The sequence below is a fragment of the Chironomus tepperi genome, unplaced genomic scaffold (genome assembly GCF_022539635.2).
Source record: "Chironomus tepperi strain 1889 unplaced genomic scaffold, CSIRO-AGI_Ctep_v1 contig_174, whole genome shotgun sequence".
Lineage (NCBI taxonomy): Eukaryota > Metazoa > Arthropoda > Insecta > Diptera > Chironomidae > Chironomus > Chironomus tepperi.
The window spans coordinates 731,387-739,471 of NW_027226296.1; positions in this window are offsets into that span (position 1 = coordinate 731,387).

Sequence of the window (8,085 nt, forward strand, 5' to 3'; positions counted from 1 at the left end):
GAGCTCTTTTTTTGATGTATGCTGAGTATATGCCAGTAAATGCCATTCTGTTCAGGCCTTTTTTTAATTAAAATACCAAAATTTTGTTTGACGCAAGGAAGCATTTTCTAGGAATTCTAAATTAAACCGGCCTAAAGCTGCCAACTATCACAAGATAAAAATCAGAACTAATTCTCTCAAGTGTCTTAATCAAGAGAACTGTTAAGTCACAGACGGCATGAATTAAGGCTTGTTACTTACTTCGCTGGCTCTACAGATCGATTAAAATCCATGGTCTCCCTTAGATTTCATCAAATGATAGTTTTATAGCTGGCTTCTTACTGCGAATTATCAATTTTAAGTGCAATGCTGTATACAACTTATAGTTACAATACTGTACAGTATATCGAAGCCTGCTCACTTTGACTAGTCTTATGATATGAGCATCAAGTAAGTATAACCTGACAGCAATGTTCAATGGGGTCATATTCTGTCGTTCATTCATCTCAATCCCCTTAAACCTATTTCTCAACCAGCACATCAATAACTTACACTTTTCTCGAATCCCTTGAATCTATGCAAACCGAAATATCTATAGACAAGTTCCAAAAATCATCAGCGTCTAACCCTAAAAATATCATAAACAGAGAAACCGCAATACAGATAAAAACAAGCAAATTATTCGCAATAAAATAAAACAAAAAATGAGGAATAAAAATGAATAAGAAGAATTTCTCCATCAACCCAATAAAGCTAGTAAAATGTGAATCATACCGAGCGGTACGTTAAGACTAGGGGTTTGGTCAAGCATCGTTGGTCTAGATTTCTTACGTTTTTGGTGTATCTTATAGCCGCAGGCCTGCAGTTTTTGACTGTCTCTTATAGTTTGTGTAAGGCGACAGACCTACAGTTTTGAATGAAACCTAGCTACGACCAAGATCGCATATTACTCAGCCATGATGGATAGAGTTTCTCAAAGCCTCGCTTTCGATGAATTTTCGAGATCAAAGCCAAGCCTGAAACTGAAAAGTCTTGAACATGGTTTCGAGAGCCATAATTTTAATACCAGAGGACGTCGTTGTCATTTTGACGTTTGACATCAATTTGGTTACTAAACAGTGCTCTCTTGACTTTGTGGCTGTGTAGAATTGGGATCGATAAGTTAACCTTATGTTAACTAGTTGTAATCAAGACGTTTGTGGAAGTTGTCATGAATTTTCAAATTTAAAACTAGTCAGTTGGTCAACATAGCGACATAGCTGTGACAAGTGACAATATTGTGCTGCTCGGGCAATCGTAAATGTTCATAAATTGAAGAAAATAAAAATTGAGGAAAATTATGATTGAGCAGAAAAAGAGAAAAAAAAAGCTTATGTTTAGAGTTGTTTATTAGGAAAGGAGGAGGAAATCGAACGGAAATTGCTTCCAATCTCTCTCAAATTCCAGTCTGAACACTACAGAACTAAAATGCACAGAGGCAATGAGTGACCATTGCGCTGTGTATTTTCAAATCAGGACATCCAAAGTTGACAGAACAGACAACACAGTTTACAGATATGACTACAGAAATGCCAACTGGAAAAAATTCAAATCGTATATAACTCGTCGCATCGAAGACAGCACTCTGGAAAACCCATGCAACACCGTAGAGGAGATAGAACATCATATCAAAGTATTCTCAGAACTCATCATGGATTCAAGAAACAAAACTGTGAAGAAGAGAAAGATCAACTTTGAATCGACAAAGCTCACACCAGAAATCAAAGACTTAATCAGGACGAAAAGAAGTCTTCGACGAAGATGGCAACGCAGCAGAGATAATCAATTCAAAACTGAATTAAACATTCTACAGAAAGTCATCAAAGACAAAATTAAGGAACTCAAAAATACAAACTGGAATAAGCGGCTTTCAGAAATCCAACCATCAAACCAAACAGTCTGGAGGATTGCAAAGCATTGCAAGAAAGGTTCAAAATCGATGCCACCGTTGATTGATGCAGATAGAACATTCATCACTAATAAGGAAAAAGCCAGCGTTCTCAGTGACTATTTTCGTAAAGCTCACGAAAATCCACTTGAGGACAACAACCCAGTACATACCCAGGAAGTAGACAACGCAGTGAAGGAAACATTGGAAGGAGAAAATAGTGACTGCACAGAACTTACAAATGTAGAGGAAATCTCATACATTGTAAGAAATCTGAAAAATCCTAAAGCACCAGGGTTAGACGATGTCAACAACATACTCCTCAAAAATCTTCCACCAAAAGGCTTCGAATATTTGAAGTTCATCATCAACCCGTGTCTCAAACTTAACTATTTTCCGAAAGTTTGGAAAAAAGCTAAAGTAATCCCGATCCCAAAACCTGGCAAACCAGCAAACGAAGTGAGCAGCTATAGGCCAATAAGCTTGCTTAGTTCCCTAAGCAAAATATTGGAGAGAGTATTGCTGAATAGAATAAACGAGCATCTGGAGGATAACAACATCATTCCGACTCAACAGTGTGGCTTTCGCACAGGACGATCAACATCTCACCAACTCATCAAAGTAATCAAAACAGCAAAGGAAAACATAAGCAGGAAGAAATCAACAGGAATGATCTTCCTAGATGTGGAGAAAGCATTTGACAGAGTCTGGCATAACGGACTCTTGTTTAAAATGATCAAATTAGGGTTTCCACTACCACTTATAAAAACTGTAAGATCTTTCCTAAGTGAAAGAACTTTCTCAGTTTTTATTAAAGGTCAGTTCTCAGAAACCAATGAAATCAAATTCGGAGTACCACAAGGAGCAGTGCTTTCACCAACTCTCTACAACATCCACACATATGATATTGTAAGAGAAACAACTAACAATATCGCACTCTTCGCAGATGATACTGCATTGTATCATTCTGCAGAAAACTCAGCCGATATTGTAACACATCTACAACACACTGGAAGAAAAGTACAACAATACATGAACAAATGGAAAATAAATCTCAACAAACAGAAGACTCAAGCCTTATTCATCACAAATAGATACTCCAGGCAACTTCCAAGAGACAACATCAAATTCCTCAACGAAAACATCAAATGGGAAACCGAAGCTAAATATCTGGGAATGATAATCGACAAGAGAGTGACATTAAAGCAGCATGTAGAATATGTGACCAACAGAGCTCACACTGCACTAAGACTACTTTATCCCCTCATCAGCAGGAACTCACATCTCGACGTTCGAAACAAACTTCTCATCTATAAGCTAGCCGTGAGACCCATCTTCACATACGGCTGTCCAGCATTTGAACGGATGGCAAAAACACATCTACAAAAACTACAAGTACTACAAAACAAATTCTTGAGAATTGTTCTCAACAAAACAAGATATGAAAGGATATCAGATCTACATACTGAAGCAAAAATACCCTCTATTGAGGACTACGTCGGAAAGTTGCAAGCGAATTTCAACACTCGTCTTGCGTCGCGAAACACCGAATAAACCACAACATAAATTAAAGCAAAACAATTTCAAAATAAAATCAAAAACTAAGTGATGAATGCGATAAGCCAGAATCCTTAAAAATTTAAATACAAATAAAATGTATCCAAACTTTGTACATAATTAAGTTAAAAATTTAATGAATAAAAAGTTTATTTTAAAAAAAAAAAAAAAAAGCTTCCAATCTCAATTTTCTCTTCTTTATTTCCAACTTTTTTTTTTTTTTATCGATACATAAACGCTCATCGATTGGCTTCAAATGAAGATAAATTTTTATTTTTATATACATATCTATTTAGATTGCGGAAATTGGAAAATTAAGTATCGCTTGAGGAAGGATTTTCCTTCTTTTGCATCTCCTTTTTTCCTTCATGTTATTTAAATAAGACGAGTATCAATCAAGTCAATGCCATTCATTGGAATTGGAAAATTACAGATTTTTTTTTGCTTCTTCTTTTTGCATGTCAATTAAAGTAACAAGCAGCAGATGATGGAAGCTTTAAAGATTTTAATATTTCTTGAACATTTAATTTTCAGACATGAAAATGGGAAAATGGCAAAGACTGAAATGGATACAACCACAAAAACCACAAAGAAATGAGGCAACAGAATGTTGTTAAAATTAATAAAGATAATCCTTAGAATCTTAGGAATTGAATATTATAGAGGGAATGTCTGGGAATTGTTCATTTAATTTGGTGCAGGGGATGTGAATATGATCAAATCATGTTAGTTGAATAAGTTGGCTCTTCCAAGGCTCTTCTGAATCTGAAAATGTTGGAATTGGGTTCCCGAGTGGACTAAAATTCGTTATAACTAGTTGATGACAAGTCATTCTTCCAGTTGATGGCTAGTTCTAACTTATTTTATTCCACTCGTGGTTCCTGTAATGGTCTATCAACGGTATATCATCGGAAGTGACATCCATAGAAGATCCATAAAATAGTAAGGAAGTTGACCCGACTAAAAAAGCTTAATTCGAAACAACAAGTCCCGAGTGGGACTTGAACCCACGCCTTATGATTTCCGGTCGCTTGCTCATACTACTGAGCAATCGGGGTTCATTTGACTTTATGGTACTTTGTCATATAATTGAATAATCAAGGGTTTGCATAGATGCAGAAAAATGCAGGCCTGCGCATTTGGGCGAACCCTAGAATAATCCCGAAATAGCTCAATGTTAGGAGCATGCGACCAAAAACTTAAGGTTTAGCCAAACATAACACGACGTAAAAGTGACCGAAAAGTCCAGTTTCAAGCCAGCCTAACTTTAATTCCAGGCCATATTCAGTGAAATCTAGCCTGAGATCAGAGTTAGATCTGCTTGAGACCGGATTTTTTGCCATTTCTACTTCGTGTGTCTTTCAAGTTAGTAATTGTTGACTCAATGTTTGTTAGAATCCACATCCATATGCTTAACTTACTTCCTTACTTACTTCACTGGCCGAACAAACCAAGTGTGATCCGTGGCCTCCTTCAATCGGAACTTAATGCTGGCTCTATCACTGGCTACATTTGCTTAAAACTCTAATAAAAGCTTCATGACTTAACGGATTCAAATCGAAGCCTTTTTAATTGTTGTAACTCGGGATAGAATCATAAAAGCATGTAAACCAAGCTTATCTTATGTAAACAGATAGTTCCCATTAAAATCTTGAAATTCCTATTCTATTCAAAATCGAATAAGCAGTTCCATGTTTCAAGTCAGCATAATATTGAAGATAAAGATTCCAAGCTTGACTTATTTTTATTGAAAATGCAATAAAGAGTCAAGTACATGAAGAACAAGAGATAAATTCATCTCGAATCACAAAATATATTGCATCTAGACAACCACTACATGATAAAGCATCAGCATAATCATGAAAATGCAGCATGTATGTTTTTGTGTATAGAAAATTGAAAGAAATACAAGATATACAATTTCACATCAATTTTATGGCGAGCATGTCTCAAGAATTGCATTATGGTTTTTTTGAGTAAAAATATCAAGCTATACAAAATGGAAGCATTAAATTTCCATTCAGGATTAAATTTCCACACACGACCATCCACTCCATCACTTTCATACTCATGTACATATATTTATACATAAATTTAGTGCTTTAACGCAATTAAAATGTTGTGGCGATATTTTGTGCACACAATCTGCCTGCCTGCCTGCCCCCATCCAATCCATCCATGCATGCTACTTTCCATCGTCTTTAATGTTTATTTTACAAACAGAACAATTTTTGTGTGTTTTACATCCACATAGAAGGAAAATTTTTCAGTATATATTCAACGAGTCATTCGCCATCTAAAGCCCTCTTAATTCCATCATGATTTGCATATTTTTCATAACCGCTTTCATCGTCTCATCATCTCATTGTTGTTACAACGTGAGCTGGTTGTTGATGATGAAGGAAAAAGGCATACAATGAGCAATTCTTGAGCGCGTTTTTTTTGGGAGGTTGTAGAGAGAGAGTTGGATTGGATTTTAGGCAGGCTTATGCTGAAATGGTAGCTGGAAGTGTTTCATATAGTCCATGTTTGGAGTCTGAAGGTAATAATGGGTTACCCATCAACAAAGTGCTGGAAAATACACGTAATCGAAAAAGCAAACAATTTGGAACCAAGCTGACATGATTCTGACCTAAAGACGAATCTTTGGCTGATTTTTGGCACTTCCATGATGCGTTGGATGATAGGTGAACAGGGCAATCCGTGTTGTAATAGGACTGGACTATGTAAGTAAGTTTGATGTCCTACTCTAGTAATCAAGACAATTTTAATTACCATAGGGCTAAGACTTGAGTAGGGCTGCGTTAGAGAATCTAGAATACCTTTCCCTATCCCTTTAAGATTGGATTTTCCGGTTAGTAGAAAAATCTGATCCAAGGCCGACCTAAACCTGACATGAGGGTCTACTGTATCAAATCTGACTCTAAGCTAGAATAAAATCAGCCTGGCATCGGATTTTGAGCCTTTTCTAGATCATACAGCTTCCGGGAATGTAACTGCGTTGAAGGTAAGACGTGAAGATCCTCTGAATCGGTGCCTGGTCCAAAATTACGATCAAGGTGTCTGTATAAGCTTGAGAAATACTAATTTAGCATCAAAGTGTAGGATCTAGCTATTGTTTCTTAGGAAAATAGTGTCCTGAGGATAGCTTGACTCTATCATGGAGCCTAATTCGCCATATTTGACCATATTTCACCCACCCCGCTATTTTCCATTGCCTGGTACTTAAGTATGAAAAATCCAGAATTTCCATTGCAAGCTCCAACAAAATGCTTCATACTCCCAAATTCCCAATCAACAACCCAAACTCAATTTTCCTTACTCTTCCCGTTTAAAAACAAACAATTTTTACCGTTGCTGGAGGATTCTTTTTTCCTCCTTCATATTTTATGACTATTACACATACTCACACACACAGACAGTTTATATAAACTCTTCCAGCTTTTTTCCTGCTTGCATATTTGATGTCGGGTTGTAAATTTTTTCCTCTTCTTCTTTTCATGGCTTTAGATGGTTCATTATCATATCGTGCTTCATGCTCTCTTGAATAATTTTCATCGCTTTACTGTCTATTTTCAACAATGGCTTTGGTCTGCTTAAAATTCATTTTTTTTTTGGATGTGCCTTTTTTTTTGTCTGGTGACAGAAAAAAAAGAATGTTTTTTTTTTTTGGGTGCTAATGCATGGTAACCTTTTTTGATTTAAGGGGATCAGACAATTTGGACGTTGTTATTTGATGGAAGGTGGTCAGAAATAGTTAAGTGATGGTGATTGTTTGAGAATGTTTGGATGTTCTGAGCGGCGAAATGTACATTATCTGATGATACGACGTCAAAATTAGGAAAGGCAGCAGCTGTATTTTGGGAGGTCATGGATCACAACAGATCTGTATGATCAGCGAAGTAAGTAAGTAAGCAGCTGTTTTGGACAATTTTGATAGATTTTGATAGCATATAGCGTAATGCAATAAGCACATCTAGGCATAATTAGTCGTGAATGAGATTTTGTTAGGAAAGATGCGGATGAGGAGAAGGTGGTGGAGGAGGAGGAGGAGGAGGAGGACCATGGAGGATGGTTTAGGGTTGTGGTCAAAAATTCGATCTTTCGCATTATGTAATGAGTGAACGGTTCCTTATTATACCGTATTTTAACCAACTTCCTTACTTCGCTGTCCATGCATGTTCCTCTCACAATTGACGTCTAAATCTGGCTACTTTATGCCAATTTTAATCAATTTAACCAAAATTATTCCATTCCTCATCCACCTTCTACTTTATACTGAAGCTTAATGGATCAAGATTATGCTTCATATGGTTCCGGTAGATTTTCGGGACTTGGAACGGGACCGAAATCGAACGGGACTTTCCCAGTACCGGTCCCGATATAAAGTATTTCAGTGCAATTTAAATCCTGAGTATCAAGAAGTCATGAAGAAAGCATTCAAACAATTCCAAACTATTTCCAATAAAAATAATGCAAAACATTAATTTTTATCAAACTTTACCGCAATAACATTAAAAGAAAGTTGTAAGCCCCTCGGTTTATAAGCAAAAACATGAAAACTTATAACACATATCGGATAACTTTGTTATTGTTTTCTTCTTATTTGGCCGCAGATATAC